We start from the raw sequence: 17152 nt of genomic DNA on the forward strand, positions 1-17152 counted from the left end.
TTTATGGATGGGTATTTTTCGTTGGGGGGAGGGGGCGGTGGGAGGTCTACTGCATTGGAAGAGAACTGAAATCGGGGTTTTCATTTCCAGTGTAATTCCCAATCCTGTTATTCACTTCCAGCGTCTCCCCGGACAGCTCACTCGGGCTCAAACCTTGATAACCCCATTAGTTTTCCTTTCTCCAATCAAAGAGCCTTCGGCTGGAGACTGGGAAGCGCCGAACACCTGCGGCCCCCACACGTTCCCCGTTCTCCCGAGGGAGCTGCCAGGGTTCCCCGAGAGGCGGACACGCCTGACGGGAGGCTGGATCCGGAGCTCCCCGATCCCCACCGTCGGCGGCACGCTGGTTCCTGCCCCTCAGGACACGCCAGCGGCCCCGCGCAACAGGGACCGCCTGCCGCAGCGCGCCCGGCCGACACCGCGGAGCCTCGCCCAGGCTCGGCCGTGCTCCCCGCGCCAACGCGGCTGCCACCGGCTGCTCTCGGGAGGGGGAGGCCGTGGGGCGACACCGCCCCCGCCCCGGCGGGCACGGCACGGCACGGCACGGCACAGCACGGCACAGCACCGCACGGCGCCCCCGCGCCCCCTGGGGCAGGGGAGGACCGCGCCTCGGGCGCCCGGCGGTCCCTTAGGGCACCTCCCCCGACGGCTCCGGCACCGGGCACGGCCCCCGCCCACCGGGGCAATAGACGCGCCCCGGTCCGGACGGTGGCCGCCCCTTCCTCCCGGGACCGCGGCCTCTCCCGCCGCCGGGGGATCCCCGCCCCATCGAGGCGGCCCGCGTCCCCGCTGGCTGGCGGCGGCCCGCGACCCACGGCCGGAGGGACGCGACGCGACACCCGCCTGGCCCCGCCCCCGCCCCGCCCCGCGGGAGCCGCTCGTGGCAAAGTCACCGACCCCCGAAGCCCGCCGGGCTCCATCAAACGCCGCGGCCCCGCCCGCCGACGTCATGGAAACAAGCGCGTCAGCCTCCCGCCCGCCAGTGGCGGCGGCGGCGGCGGGCGGGCAGCGGCGCGGGGCTCCGCCTCCGCGGGCGCCGTGCCTACCGGGGCCCCGCCTCCACCTCCCCATTCAAGGCTCCGCACGTCGAGACCCCCCTTCCTGGGCCGAGAGAGGGGCCCCGTCACGTGGCCCGCACTCCGCAGGCGGCGAGGGAGGCGGCGGGGACCGGCGGCCGCGGCGCCGGGAGAGGAGGGGGCGGCGGGCACGGGCAAGTGAGTGACCGCGGCGGGCGGGCGGGCGGAGGCGGGAGGCGGGTGGATCGCCGCGCTCCGCCCCGCCCCGCCCTGCCCGGTGGCGCCCGGCTCCTGTAGCGGTTGCTCTGCGGCGCAGGGGCTCGGCGGCGCGCTCGGCGCTGCCCGGTGTGTGCGGGGGAAAGGAGGCGGGCGGGCCCCGGGGAGCGGCGGCGGCGACGGTGGGAGCGCCCGAGAGGAGGGCGAATCGCTGATTCCTGCCGGTGAGGCGACGGGGGCGGGGCGGGCGGTCCGCGCCCCCCTCCCTCCCTCCTTCCTTCTCCTCCCCCGGCTCTCCCCGCGCCGGTGCCCCCTCCCTCCCTCCTTCCCTCCCCAATTCGGTCGCCGCTTCACCCCCCCGCCCCCTCTCCCGCCCTCCTCGCGCGGCCGCAGGGCGGGGGCGGCGCGGCGGGGCCGGCCGGCCGTGGGCAGGGCGGGGAGCGCGGGGACCTTGTGCGCTCGGCGAGAGAACGAGCGGGCGGCGTCAGGTTTACGGGCGCCTCGTCCTGGCCCCCGACCGGCGGCTGTGTCGGCCCCACGGCGCAGGGGTAAGCGCGGCGGCGGCTCGGGGCGGCTCTCCTCCCGGCTGGCCGACCGGGGCGGGCAACAGTGCGGCGGCAGGTGCAGCGTCGCTCCGCTCCCGCCGCGGGGCTGCGAGCCGTGGCCGGGCTCGCTCGGAGGGCCGGAGGGCCGGGTGCCGCGCTCCTGGGCTCTCGCCGGTTCTCCCCGCAGGTAACCGGAGCGTGCACCTGGCCGCCACCGTGCAGCCGGGGCACGGCGTGACCTTGAGGGCAGCGGATGCGGGGCTGAGGCGCCGCGGGAGCGCACCGCCGCGCCGTCGGGGACCCCGCGGCTGGACACGGCCGGCACGCCACAGCCCTGCAAGCTCCTGGCGGGCGGGCGCGCTCACGCCGTGGATTAAGGTGGTGCTCAGCCCCTGCCGCCCGCCGGGTTAAGTAGCCGGGATTAGCCCGCTGCGGCAGCACGACACCGACATCCCGGGCACTTCGCCGCCCCGCGGGGGCTGGGAGCCCGGCACCCGCGCAGCCTCGCCCGCCCGCCGCGCCCCCAGGGCTGTGTTTTTGGCCGCGGCTGAGTCGTACGCAGCTTTCCGTCGGAGCGGACGGGCTGGTTTGATTTATCGATGCCCAGCCGGGCTGCTCATCGACCGGCGCGCACGAGGAAGGGATGCGGCGCCGCTTCGCGTGCCGGGAGAGCGGAGCCCTCGCGGGCGTTTCGCCGCGGGTGAGCCCGACCCCGCCGGGGCCGCTCCGCGGTGGGAAGCGCCTCTAACGGCGGTGTCATCCTCGTCCCGGCGGTGCGGGTAACCTTTGGCTGATGCACCACGTGAGTTTGGGAGCGGGCTGGAGCCTCCGCCGCGGATGGCTGGCCGGTGCCGGGCGCGGGAGGCAGCGCTCGCAGTGGGGAGAGTGGGGTGCGTGTCCGCGCCGCCGTCTGCCCTGGCTTCCTGCCGAGCCCTTCGGTCAGTCGGTAAAGGCTGAAGTCGGAAGGACTTAGGATTTCGAGAGGAAGATCTCGTGAAAAGCGGTTTGTTGTCCCCGGCAGCGTTTCCTTTCGAGCGGCCGTGCGGGTGTTGTTCGCCAGGGGCAGGAAGGGGCTCAGCCTGAGCCCGGGGAAGCGTTTAGGGAGCGGAGAGCTGTGGTTCAGTCTGTCCCAGGGCTCGCAGCCTCAGGGGCAGTGTATTAGTTCAGCTGTAACAGGATGTTATGTAGTGCTGTGCGGAATCCACAAAAATCTTTTTTACCTTTGACTTTTTAAACTGTAGGGGCTCGTGACGAGAACAGTAACAAAATTTCGGGAGCTTTTTTTCTTGTCATTTTAAGATCGACATTACAGAAATCCTTAAATACTTGTTATGCATGGCGTTTGTGCATTTATAACTTTAGTTGCTGAGGCTTTCTTCTCAAGGTCTGTTCAGAAGGAGCTGGAGACACCTATGCTGTGTCTGAAACTGTCATTCTGAAAATCTTTGCTGGTATCTCACCTCACAGTGCTTGAGAGGTGACTGGCTAGGTGATTATTCAAATCATGTCCCTTCTTAGAAGTCAAGTTCCAAGCCCACAGTGCTGGTGAAATATCTTCATCATTACTGGCTGGCAATCTTGACCCCCTGGGGAATTAAGTGAGCGTGCATTTGGAAAACTACCGCCTGTAGGAAAGCCTCTGCATCCCTTAAACATTCCTGGCTCCTAATGAATTAGGGTTAAAATAATGTGTTTTGGTACTTGGAAAGGTGTTGGTTAGATAACTTGCCAATTCCTTGGTTCATGATTCTGTGTGTTCAGAGGGTGGTAGCTGTAGCTATAGCCAGGGCCATTTTTTTTTTCAGCTGTTTGTTGGTGCTTTTCAAGGATTTCTTCCAAACACCACAAATTGTGAATTCCAATAGAAGTAAACTTGTGTATCTTTAAACTGTTGGCTCTTCTGGCAGGAACAGCTTCCAGTGTACTAGAGCTTTAATACTTATGGCATAATGAATGGAAACTCTTGGTGTCAGTGGAAAAAGTGGTCACTGAATTCAGTGAGGAAAAAAAAACTCCTACACTTCAATGTGAAATTTTCAGTCTGGAAGAGCATCATTGTGTGGTTCGGTTTATTGCTGCTCCTGCTGATGATTATGGTGACCGACCCAGGCTGAGTTAGCTGAAGGAAATGTGAATCCTGTGTTGTGTACAGATACTTGCAGGTTTTCCCAATCAATGTTCCTATGTCAGTGCTGAATTGAAAAATTACTTCTGTTCACTCATAGAAAAACGCATGGAAAGCCATGTGGATCACTCAAATGATACAAGCCAAAACTTATTTTAAAGGGAATTGTGGATGTACTATTTGTAAGCGCACATACTGTTACTTATGTATATGTAGCAAATGTTTTTGGGAATTTAAAGCAGAAAACAAGACTTGTGTCACATTAGCATTGAGTAAACTGTATCGGTTTCTTACACAAAGTTGCATTATGTACAGATAATGGTGCAAGGGAAGGATCCCCATTCCCCAGAGTATGTATGTAATACATATTCTGCTAATAACCTGGGGTTAACCCTGGAAATTGAAATCCACTGTACTCTAAAGGAAGAGTCTTGTTTAGAAAGTCACTCTTTTGTGGACCACAAAATATAGAGAACTTATGTCACTTGTTAAAATTGCAAACATCTAAACTGTTTTGTAGAAAGCTTCAAAGGAAATTCAGGCTTGAAAGTGTCCTGTAGCAAAATCACAAAGGTCTAGTAATTACTTCTATTCGCTTTAGTTTTAGCTGTTTGAATTTATTTGTAAAGAAGGATGTGATAAATGGGAGGTAATTATGAGGTGATACTAAGAAGGAAGATACATAGGCTGGATCTGCTAAAGCCACCTCAAAAACAGATGCTTTGGAAGAATTAGCTTCACCGAACATTTCAACATTTAAGATTTTAGAACTGGAAACTTACTATTAACTGGCTAGTTCAAAATGAATGTGGCAAAACAATCAATAACATGCCATAGCAGGAGAGTCTCCCTTGACATGAGGGTGGACATGATAACCTAAAGTATCTTCTAACTCGAATTTTTTCCATTAAGGTAGACTAAATATTAATGGCATTCTTTACCACTGAAATGTGACCTCACTAATGTCTTTCAGTGTTTGAACTCTTTATTTTTATATATGTTCTCTTCTGTTTTTAAAGAGAAAATAGTACTGGTGCAAAAAGGGATTCACATTTTATTTAAAGGTGAACTCAGATGTCAGCCGAATTTAATGCAGAATAGCAAACAGCTATGATTAGTCCTGGGCATCTAAAAGTAAATATCTTCTGAGAAATAAGAAAGACTGCTTGAATCTATAAGAGATCTCTGTTATAGAAATACATTCTTATCTTATTACAAAAGGATCAATAAAATTGCAGTAATAGTCTTAAATTTGTATTCTCTAGTATTCTCTACTTGTCTTAAGTAATAATAACAATAAGACTTGTTAAAAGTTGCAGTTCAGCAGATAAGGATCTTTCTCTATACAGTATTTTAATTAAAAACTAGATAAAATCTAGGAGTTGCAGAATTGTGTCTAAAAAGCTCGGATTAGCTCTGCCTACTGGCTTTCTAGAGTGTGTGCAACAGTCTCAAGAAGGGTTTTTTGGCTTTTTTATTCAAACCTGTTAAATTTTCTCAAAAGACATTTTTATTTCTTGCAAAGTGTAACAGGTCAAAGAACAAGGGAGGTAGGAAAGATAAGGTGATACTGTTGCTGGCTTGAAAAAAAATAAACCTATGATACTTTGTGTACAGGATGGATATTTCTCACAAATATTAAGATTTATTAATTTATTCACAATAGCTTGCCTTTATAAAGACTGGATTCCTCCTCTTTTCAATACCTAATGTTAGTGTTCTTCTGGCTTAAGTTCAGTTAGCTGAAAAGACCATGTTCATTAATTGAACAGCAGAGTGATAAAAAAGTAAGTTTTTCTTTTTTGTTCATGAAGCCCTCCAAACGTATCTTAATGCATGTGAAAAATAAAAATGTGTTCAGCAGTTTCACACCGAAGATGTAAGCAGTGATAATGAGCAATATAGAAGGAGGATTTCCAGGAGGTGACATGTACAATGAAATCAACAGGCAAAAATTAGACTAACCCATCTTGAAACAGTTGCACCTACTCAGACAGAATGTCATTTCTACACAGACACTTGGTATTGTCCAGTTTGTCTTTTATTTTTAAATTATTATGCTTTCAAATACTGTTAATTAAAATGAATTTCTAGTTTTCATGACAGATTTCACTTGATATGAGCAGTATCTTTGAAGGAGCTGTCTGTTCAAGCTATTGGTATTCAAGTAAACATTATGAAGATTATTTCTGCTGCCATTTATAAATCTTACTCTAACTGACAGATGACAGCAGGAGGTGTTATTAGTTTAATTTTGGTGAATTGCAAAGTAGGTATGAGGCTTTCTCCATTGGTATTTTAAAAGTCTTGTGGGAGAAGAAATCTAAGGAAAATGTAGGAGACATTTAAAAAAGAAATCAGAAATAGCTTTGAAAATAAATATAACTTCTTTTTTCGTCCAGTAAGAGATAATATGTAATTGCTGTTACAAAGCAGACAAATAACATTTGCCCTGCCTTTGAAGGGGAATGGAATGAGAAAGAGAATATATTCCTCCTTTCTGGTGTTGGCAAGTGCACTGTGCATTTAAAGAGTGCATAGATCCATATTGAGGATGACAATTGATGGTCATCCTCCGTAGTGCTGGCCATTAAGTCTGGCTGGTTTTGCCACTTACAGCATGACCAGTCTCAGCACTAGGGGTAGGTAGCCCTGGCTTATTGCTGGCTATAACCTGATGTTGCTTTGTAGATGAGAGTTAGGTAATTTTCTGCATGGCTTCCTATTTACAGTGGACTTCAGTGGTTTGCATGTCTTTTTTTCTTAATATTGTGTTTGAGCTGGATGTTGCCTTCATTCTCAGTGAGCACAGGAAACACCATGTTGCCTTCATTCCCAGTGAGCACAGGAAACACACTTCTTGGAGCCTATCACTTGTAATCTGCTACCCTTACTTGTGCCCTTATATTCACAGAAAGATAAGGTAGCAGCAGGGAAAACAACACTATTGGTTTCTCACCACTTGGTGTACAGTGTCTGGTCCTGTAGAGAGGAGGCCCAGGATGTACCAAGCTCTGCACAGTTGATAGCAACAAACCCCAACTCAAGGCAGGAAAGATGATTCAGCCCACTCTGCTTTAAGCAGCTATCTAACTTCTGAGACCCACCCCTAGGGTTATAGTGGTGTTCTCTTTTCCTGCTTACATGGTCATTAAAACTTAAACTTTCATATTAATTTTAAGATTTTGAATCAAAGATGAACTTAGTCACTTTTGCCTTACATACACCAGTGAAAGAAACCCAAGTGCTCTTCAGTGGAGTGTTACAGATGTGCCCTTATGTGGAAATCACACTTCTGCACTTGTTATTTCACCAGGGGCTGGTGGCTTGTCTGCATGGCTCTTTCAGGATTGCCCCTGTGTCTCTGCAAATACAAGGATGTGTTCTTGTGCTGTGTATTTTGGCTCCTGTCTAGATTTTAAATAAAACAACTGGTGACTCCATATGGGGATAGGAGGAAGAGTCACTAGCTGTGTTTGGTGGAGTTTTCCACTGTAGAAAGAAAAAAACCATAGTGCTATGGTCTTTATTGAAATAAGGAACTCAGGCCACTAGCAATAAAGAGGTCTTGTAGCTACAGCACACTTCTTAAAAGAATATTGTAGAGTGTTCTAAAAAGTTCAAGGTGATCACTGTGACTCTCCAAAAGCTTGGAAAACATTTGGTTTTGTATGGTAGGTGTTTCAAGAGATAGGAGTCTTTTAAGTCCCCATTGAAAGATTTGTTAGTCACTTCTGTTAATATGTTTGATGCTCTTTTAATATTCCAAAGTTTTGTCAGACTTTTATGATGGCCTTCTGAAGGTGCTGGTTGATCAGCATAATCCAAGAGGCTGGGGACAGAAAGAGCATAATTTGTAATTGCCTATTTGGCTTGTCACTGTGAGTGCAAAGTTTCTCTGGCTGGCTGAGGTGACCTTATGGCTAATTTCATTTCCATCTTAGCCTAACTGCAATAATTCCCCCCTCTTTTGTGCCATCTCTGCCACTTTGAGTCAACTCAAAGTGCACCACTAGATGGTTTGTCACAATCTTTGTGCACAAACTGGTCTCCCCAAGGTGAGAAGTGAGGCTCACATGAGGAAAGCAACACAAATCTTTGGATTGATGGTTGGGAATGTTCCTCCTTGTGCAGTAGTCATGTGAAACCATTCCCTGGAGAGTATTAACCTTTTCACATGGGAGAACTTGAACTTATTGTTTTGATGAGAGAGTCATTTGAGTACCAGTTTTCAACTAATGGTGTTCCATAAAAGTATATTTGGGTTTAAACACAAGAACTATATGCCTGGGTGGTTTCTGATACTGCAGTGGAGTAAAAGAAATTTTGCTTGTGTTGAGCATCCAGGCTTGCTTTCTGATGTTTTTACATAGAGAAGACTGAGTAGATAGTAACAATAAATGGCTAGAAAAGGGGGCAGTTGTGGTTAGCCCTTGAACTGTTTAAGGGTGGTATTTTTGAGTCTCTTCTGGTTGTTTAGATCTAATAAATAGTAGATCAGGATCTCAGTATGCATATTGAACAGGAGTTTTTCGCTTCCATCCAGGTGGTACTGCTATCAGTATTGATATTGCACTTCAAATGGCTTTATGTTGCTCGGATCTGCCAATTTTTCTTTACTTGGGAATGAAGCTGGTGCAGAACTTCATGAAGCCTATGGAACATAGTGCAAATCAATACTTAAATTAGAGCAGTGTTTACCAGCCTCACTCAGTTGAGGTTGTATGCAACATGAAATGATTTAAACTGGCTGTCAGGGTCTGTGCCAGATGGCTTTCAAATATGCATAGTTGAGACTGACAGCTGGAGAGAGTAGGGAAGGTACTTTACCACTGCTAGCACCACTGCTTTACTTCTGCTTTATTAATAACACAAATCATTACAGTTTGTGTTCACCTACTTCTGCTCTGCAATCCAAGTAGTTAACGTTGACAGTGATTTTTCTTATTCTGCAAAGAGCTTGCTTTGCATAGTGAAACATCTTGACATCTTAACAAAGTCTGCTTTCAGATGCATTTTGATAATAGGTAGATCTTGTTGTAGTGACTGCAGATCTAAGGATTTGTTCCTAAACTAGAGCTGTATTTCTCAAGTGAATTAAAAGAGATTTGGAAATAAAGGACTAAATTCTCTGGGATTTGAGAAAGGCATGGTCTCTTTCTCTGGATTTGTGTGTATGTGTGTTGTTTATTGGTAGTGGAGTTATCCTTCACGTAGAGTTATTCCTTCTGCAATGCATGCCAGGTTATGGGAACCTTTTGAAAGAACTTTGGTGCAAACACACACATCCAAAATTAGATGCCAGCATATAAAGCAGTGGTACATGCTAAGTCTTGCTTGTGAGTAATTTGTGAATGGCTCTCTGTTTTTTTTATTGATCCTGGTGTTGCCGGGCACTGGACAGCAGCTCCTCAAACCATATTAGGAAAATGGTTTAGAAAAGTTGTCTTGGTTGTGGGAAGTCTCATACTCTAAAGCTGTGTTGTGCTACCTTCTAACACTGGAAATTGGTTTACCAGATGGAAAAATACAAGAGATGTATGCTTGAGGGGAGTACTTCATATTTTTTGGGAAGACAGTTAAACATTCTTGACAGATGAACCTCTCATTCCAAAACTGCAGCGCTGAATTTGCATAAGCTCAAAGTTTTATATTTACCTTCTTCTGATAGTCAAATCTAAGGCTGCAGAAATTGTTATGGAGAATAAGGTTGTATATATAACCCTGGGCAAAATGCTTTGAACTGGACAAAGTTAATACATGTTACTTTGAGGCAGCTATTGTAAAACAGGCCAATTTCAAGCTCCTGATGGGGAGCTGCCCAAGGCCACTCCTGAGCATTACTGAGCTGACACAGTACAAACACATCTGACAGCTTTCCTCTTCACTGTCACAGCTGGCAGTAGCTGAAAATGGTGGCGTGGTTGTAGGGCTACTGCATGGCCTAGATTCCTGGAGCGAGGGTGAGCAGGAGAGCTGAGGCTGGCTGGCACCTGTACCTGCCATGGGGACGAGGATGCCTGTAGGAAAGGTCTTGGCCACCCTGCAGGACAGGGAGCCTGAGCCAGCTGCTGGGCTCACCTGGGCTGGCAAGGACAGGCCCACGCTGGGCAGCACGAGCAAGAGCGTGACCAGTGGGCTTTGCCTTCAGTCGTTCTTGTGAGGCCACGTCCAAAAATGGTGCCTTGTTTTGCACCTCTCCTGGCAGTCGATGAGGGGCTGTCCTGTGGTGTGTGGAGAGAATTAGAGTGAGGTGGCTTTGCTGGAGCTGGAAGGGGAAGGCTAAAGAGGGACCCTGGTGATGGTCTGTAGTGGGGCTTTGCAGGAAGGGTGCAGCCAGGCCCGTCTTTTTCCCAGGATGACTGTGGGGGTGTGGAGAGGAGCTTCCATGATTGACTTGAGCTGGTGAGGCCTGTGCTGGCTGGAAGGGGCAGTCCCTGTCACCGTGTGACCTTCAGGATGAACCGCTGGTGTTGCTGCTGTCCTGCTTGTCACCGGTTCTCATCTCGGGCTGTCCCCTGCCCTTGAGGTCAGGTGAGCGGCGTGCTGGCGCAGGGCTGTACCTTCTGGCAGTAGCACAGCCTTGGGTATTCCTGAACTAACTGTGAAGCCACATCCTTCCTCTTGCTGTGACATGGTAGTGCAGCTGCTCGATATGCGAGTTCAGCCCAGCCGACTGTGCTTAACTTTGGCAGAGCAATCCTGGCCACTTACATAAGCGTCTTAAAAAACTGAAACCAGTCACTCTGCGCCGCTTCTGTTGCTGAAGCGACGCAAGCGCATCTACGATGAGATGCATGTGACTATTTTAGATCATGTCCTAGGTGGCTAAATATAATATTTTCATAGATATGTTTTAATTTATCCATTGGCTATTTACAAAAAGCGCCTGAAGTGCCTACCTTAGAGGCAGGTGTTCCTGTTTGGGCAGGTGAATCTTGCATATGATGGAAGGAATGTGAAGTTTTAACCCACAAAATGCACACAGGCTTCAGAACTTAAGATAGACCCTTCAGGTGGTGAGAACAGGTGATGGGAAAGAGCATCACTTTAAAAGTCAAGACTGACTTTTAAAAAAGCTCTTGCATCTGTTGCATGATGTCTATTACCAATTATTGATGTACTAAATCATGGGGAGTGATTAATGCTAGAATCAGTAGTTGTTCAGCTGTGTACTAAATGTGGGGGTTTCAGGTTAAAAACTGAGATAACAAGCCTCTGTAGATCCTTAAAGGCAGCTGTAGTAATTCTAAAGTATAAAATTCTGTGGAATTTTCTGTAGAAACTTCACCAAGAGGAAGGATGCTCATGTTTCAAGGGGCTTTTCAGCCCTTTCCCCCACGCCCTACCTACTTTATATAAACGGATCATGTGTCTTAACTTGCTCGTTAGAACCCTAATGTCAGCCTCTCAAATGTGAAGTGTGTTATAAACATAGTTAGTTGGGAGCTTAGCAAGGCTCTAGTTGCCGGATGAATTAGAATTTGTGGTCTATTTCCTGTGAGTATGGTGTCATATTTGCTTCACTCAAGCAGGTTCAGTGTAGTTCTGTGCCATGTTTTGAGTTGGCACTGGCATTGGATTATCTGTGTGGTGAGTCTGGTTAATAAAATATAACCATTCTGCCTGAAAAAAGAAAGCATTTTTACTATCTGTATACCACTCTGTGTACCTGCAGGAACTTCAGTGTTGTCACAAGAGACTGCAATAACTTGGGGAAGTAAGGGATGATCAGAGTGGTTGGTATGCATCCTGACACTCGATCATCACCGCGTTTGTGATGGAAGAAGCATGGCTTTCCTTGCTGTGGTTGCTCTGCATAAAACATATTGAGAAGCCTAGCTGGAGTCCTGGGAACCACCCAGGCACAGCACACAAATAGAGAACACTGCAGGAGCTCTGAGTTTCAACAGCAAAACTCTGAGGTGGCTTGGTTGCATGATAGGGGTAAAACTTTTTAGTCAGCTATAAAATACCGTGTAAGCTCTGTAAGATGGGAACCAGCTCTGCCCACACTGAATTACTAATTTTGTGAATCTGCCATGTGAAAACGAAGCTGAGAAGTGAATACCACTTTCTTGTAGATGGGGAGAAGAAACAGCCATCTAATTTGCTGAAGGGTGGTTATTCTATTTTTACAACCTGAAACAAGTGAAGGCTAAATTATGTAGCTACAGGCACATTCTTCTTCAGTAGGTAGTAATCAAAATCTAATGATTAAAGCTGTCAAAGCTTTTTAAAGTTCATGTGAAGTTTAAGATGATGGAAATTTATCTTTTCTTCAGGAGGAGGAGTGTTTTGCTGCTCTTCTAAAGGAAACTTTAAGACAAAGGCATTCATTGCACTTGTATGACTTTCTCATATACAGATTTCTAAATAGTGAAACTTAGAAATAGTCCCCCCAAAAATTATTTGTTGAATGCTTAAGAATTCATCAAATAATTGCAAAGAATTGCATATGAGCTTAGCCTTGTACCTACAAGTTAAGAAATGTGAACTTTATTCAAGAAAAAAAAACCAGTAGATTTTGTAGACTAAAAAACGTGGGTGTGTGTTTGTGGAGTTTTTGCCAGGAAGGTATGTTGTCTCATGTTGGCCTATAGTTTTGGGCTCACCTCCATGAGGTGATGGCAACAAGCTATCAATCTTTCTGCTCAAAGCCTATTTCTCTTTCCAAAACTGTTTCCACAGCCGCCACTGTGTCAACACCGTTCAGTCATAATTGTCAACTCCAAAGCAGGCTGATCAATGGAAATGCTAAATAAAGCAGCAGGGCTCTTGCCTCCGAGGCTGTGTGAAACCAGATTTGCCAGGAGGTGTATGCCTCTGAATATCAGCAGAAAGGCTCACTGTTTGTTATCACCTAGTCCAACACTGTTGTGTGCCTTCAGGGCTCCTTTGCTTGATGTTGTCTTGACCTCTGAGTTTTTCACCTTGTCTTCCAAGTGAAGTTGTTTTCTAAGAAATGGACAACTAAAAGGGTTTAGTTTTTCAGAAATTGAGAGACTGGAATCCATAGGAATAAAAACTTGAATTGCAGCTATGTGATGGTTTTAATTGTTGAGTTTTTGGTTGTTTTTTTTTTTTTTTTTAAATTTAATTTTTAAAAATGTATTTGAAGCATCAGACTTTATGGTACTTGTTAATACTGTTAGAATTGCTCCAGCTATTCATCAGATATGAGACTTTTAAAATGTGACAGCTGGTTGAGGATCCAAAACGAAATACCAACTCTACTGCCCATTGACATACATATCTATGAAAGACCAAGGAAGTTCTTGGCATGCTTTAAACTAAGTGCATTAGATTTGCAGGCACAGCTCTTTTAGTGCTTTCTTACAAGGTATCTTTTTCACAGCTGATAAGTAAAATGATGTCTGTACTCCCTCTGCTGGCTCTGCAAAAGTAGCTTTCATGAGCTTAAATAGCTGAGTAGCACCTCTTACAAATATGCCTGCATGTAATTCTGAGTTAAGAACAGTTTAATGAATAGAAGAGAGATTTTCCTGAAAAATGGGTCAACAAATAGTTCCTGAAAGCCAATCAGGTGTCTCAGATGCTATCTCCTGCTAAAATGGTAAACACTGGTGTTGTGTATACCTTTGTAATTGTAGTCTGATCTGGTTTTGTGTATCAACAATTGGATGGGGTTGTCCATTAAAATACTTGTACATCTAGTTATACATCTAAGCTCTGCTCGTAAAGGGATTGTGTTCCATATGTATATGAAGAGCTATGATTAGAAGTCTCACATGGGGAAAGAAAACTTATCTACTTCCATAAATTCGAGTGCCATATACCTTTATTTGCTTATTCTGAGACTACTTGTTTTTTTCAATGTGAAGAGATGTTCAATATAAAAATTCTCAGCCAGAATGGAAAAAGTTTAGGCTTGAACGAAGTCTTGGTGTATAAATAGGTGTTATGAACATAATCAAAACAATTGCACTTGGAATTCAGTAGACATCTTTACATGCCAATGTAGTTCATTCTGTTGTCTTGCTTTCTGGTATTATTATTCTATTATACTACTGCTCTGGTTATTTTTAGTTTTTGGAATTCAGTGACAGTTTAACAGTTTCAGAGAACTAAAAGGGTAACCCACCCTAATATACTGGTCAGTAACCAGATAAGTGGAATAATAATCCAAACTGCCTTTTTACCGTTTGCCAGTTCAAAACGTCTCTGAACAAGAACGTTTGAGCCTTGTGACATGGAGTCTGGTTTCTGGTTGTGAAGTCTGAGGAGATTTTCTGGATTTTTGACCCTGCAAAGACCCTCCAGTCTTTGTCCAGACACTTTACTGTCAAATATTCCAGAACAGTAAAAAAATTGAGCAAACTCAATTAAGAATTCAGTGCAGCCATTGCAGTTCCTCCTGTTGAATTTCTCTTTGAGTGTACCTGTGGCTGTCTGCAGATGTCTTCAGGCATTGCTGTACTTAGAAGGGGCTTTTTGGCTGCAAAAAACCAGACAGTTGCCCAGGCCTTCACATTGAGGTTAGAACAAGTCATCTTCTCAAAACAAGTGAGTTCCTCCTACCAGATATGCTCTTCCTCCCCCTGCTATGGTGGATTAAGTTTCTGAAGTTTATCCCTGTGACTTGGCTTATGATCAGAATTCAGAGTATTACTACCATGCTCAATATTTTTTTTAATGTGCAAAGTTCCATTTTAATAATCATATAAATTGGCAAGTAAACCAAAAATTGTGGACCTCCATAATATAGGCCATTAAATTTAGCTCGGCAATGTCTGCCTTCCACCCTGGTCTTGTCAAACAAGAACAATGGAGGATTCTCCATGCACAGGAAAATGCATCAAGTTTTTAGGAACCTAATAGTACATTTCAGAATCTCCAAATTAAAGAGTCAGAGAATCCTGATCTTAAAATATCTTAAAATAATAAAATAGCTTGGTTTAGGCTTCCTGTGGGCAATTTTGCCATGATGCAGTTGTTTAAATACTTGAAAATATTTGCTCTGTGCAAATATGCTTGTGACAGCTGATGGCTTATTTTAATAATAATTGCTCAACAACAAGGTAAAGTTTTAGTAACTACCTACTTTTTCAGTTTTGAGAAAGCTGTCTTGAAAGCTGTTTAGCTTAATTATGTGCCTGAAGCATCACACGTCAAACTCGATTGTGACTTTGACAGACAGCCCTGTAACTGCCTAAAATTGTTCTTTTACACTTAGTTTGATTCTGGATTCTGACTGTATGCTCTTTGATCACATTTCTGGCTTCCTTTATTAGATAACTGTTTAAACACCAACAAAATTAGCTATTCCATCAGCCCCCCAAACAAAACCCCAAACAAACCAACCCCTACCCTAATTTCATGCTATATTGGTTAGAGCAGAAGATTTCAAAGGCAATGGATACATGTGCAAAAATCTGATTCCTTTGGCAGGGTTACGACACACTAAGTAGCAACTTGCAGTTAGTAACCTAGAGCAAGCTACTAGACACTGGTAACAAGTCTGAGTGCAACATACAAAACTACTTATAAAGGTTCAGTATAATGCATGGCTTTTGTCTGAAGGTGAACTGGGAACATTTTTTATAAGCTGTGTTGCTATGTCTGAATAGATATGAAGAGTCCATTGGTATAGAATTTTTGTCCTTCTTAGAGCATCCCTTTCCTTGAGAAAAGGAGGAAATGGAAAACAAATGTTGCTAAACCAAGCTAAAAAGTTAATACGTTAGAGACCATGGTAGAACTGGGCTGTGAATGTGCTTGTCATAGTGTACAGATTTGAATTTGTGTGTAACTTAAATGACCCAAATTCATAACAACTTTGAAATTAGGTGTATGGTTGGTTTTCACTGTGTAGGACTTATTCATTAACTTTCTCTTCATCTTCCTTACCAGTGCTTTCCTTACCTCAGGTCTGAAAGTGTGAATAACAAGTCTGCTACTTGTTACTAGCGGATTACATGCTTGCACCAGTTTTTTCTAACTCTTGTCTACATCAGATAGGATTTTTTTTGAAAGGCTACTGAAATAATGCTTAATTATAGAGGTTTTCAGATGGCTTCTTTCTATGTTTCCCTTGATAAACTAATGAAAATAAATCATCCTTAATGGAACTGAAAAGCAGGTTTTTGGAGAACAGTCCTAGCACAGCTGCTTCCTAGTAGGCTGCTTTCTCTTCTCCAAATGCTACGTGTCCTTCAAGCTTAAGGGTCTATTGAAAGTGCTGAAAAACCAGCTGATGGCATCCTTTGAGGAAAACAGGGATACAGGAGTTTGCTTCGGAAAGTGGAGCAATAGGACCAGAGAAGGAATCTCCTAAAATTACCTTCAGAAAAACTGAGTCCCTAACTGTGAGAGTTTGGGTAATTTGTGCTATGTTTTGCTTCATGGTGCCGTGTCATTTTTTGTTTTTTTTTTCATGATACTTTTATCTTCTCAGTCACTTCCTTCCACTGGGGAAACAGACATTTCACTGAGTATTACTAGCCTCAGGCTAGAGGAAGCTCTCGTGTTCCTTACTCTGTTCTTCCTGTGTGTTGCATATGATAAATTTGTGAGTTGCAGAATTTAGATTAAAAATATAGTTGGCTTCTGACTTAACAAGGTCTGTGGGCCCCTACTCAGCTGTATAGTGAAATAATCTCATGCTGAGCCGAGGTGTGATACAGTCAGACGTGCAATGGTGCTGGTCCTTTTGAGGGAGTCTGCTGGAAGCCATGAGCTGAACATACAGATCTTGGTTATTTAAAGAGTTTGTGCCATCAGCAGTTATAACATGCACAATTTCAGCAGGATGCTCGAGGTTTGCCACTTGAGAAGCTGATACTGCCTTTCCCAGTCCCTTTTCTTCAGAGATACTGTATGATTTTGGTATCACTAGAAACAACATGATTGTAACAGCGTACAACTTGAGCAATGTGCCACTGCAAAACAAACACTTGTGGGGGGTAGCTTTCTGTAGAAGAAACAAAATAGGTCTGACCTTGCTGAGACAGAATGATGATCTGTAGTCTTCATGGGTGGGTTGTCTCTTGGTCCTGAGGGTCAGCTGCAGATGAGCTATGAGCATTTAGCTGTGCTAAATGCATTAGGCTCTCAATCCAGATACCATCCTTTGGAAGGACAGATATTAAGCTTGTTAAACTAGCAATTGCTGCTGAGGATTCAGAGCTACCTTATCAGAAGACCGACACCGCACTGTATATGCCTGAGGTGGTTATGCTGCAGGCATCTGAGTGCCTGCTGGTTTACCACTTTAGTTCTGCTGGCCT

At 45.7% G+C, this 17152-nt stretch overlaps 1 protein-coding gene across 4 annotated transcripts in view; it reads left to right on the forward strand.

Annotated features, from left to right (window-relative positions):
* Positions 1-1334: 1334 nt before the first annotated feature.
* Positions 1335-17152, forward strand: part of ATP2B1 (ATPase plasma membrane Ca2+ transporting 1) — a 60236-nt gene continuing 44418 nt past the window's right edge. For 3 of the 4 annotated variants that reach the window (XM_058805811.1, XM_058805813.1, XM_058805814.1), the window contains exon 1: positions 1580-1780. The gene's annotated coding sequence lies outside the window, so the exon portion shown is untranslated. Of the gene's footprint in view, positions 1457-1579; positions 1781-17152 lie in introns of those variants that run through there. The other variant, XM_058805812.1, reaches the window with a different exon arrangement.

The sequence above is a fragment of the Ammospiza caudacuta genome, chromosome 5, assembly GCF_027887145.1.
Source record: "Ammospiza caudacuta isolate bAmmCau1 chromosome 5, bAmmCau1.pri, whole genome shotgun sequence".
Lineage (NCBI taxonomy): Eukaryota > Metazoa > Chordata > Aves > Passeriformes > Passerellidae > Ammospiza > Ammospiza caudacuta.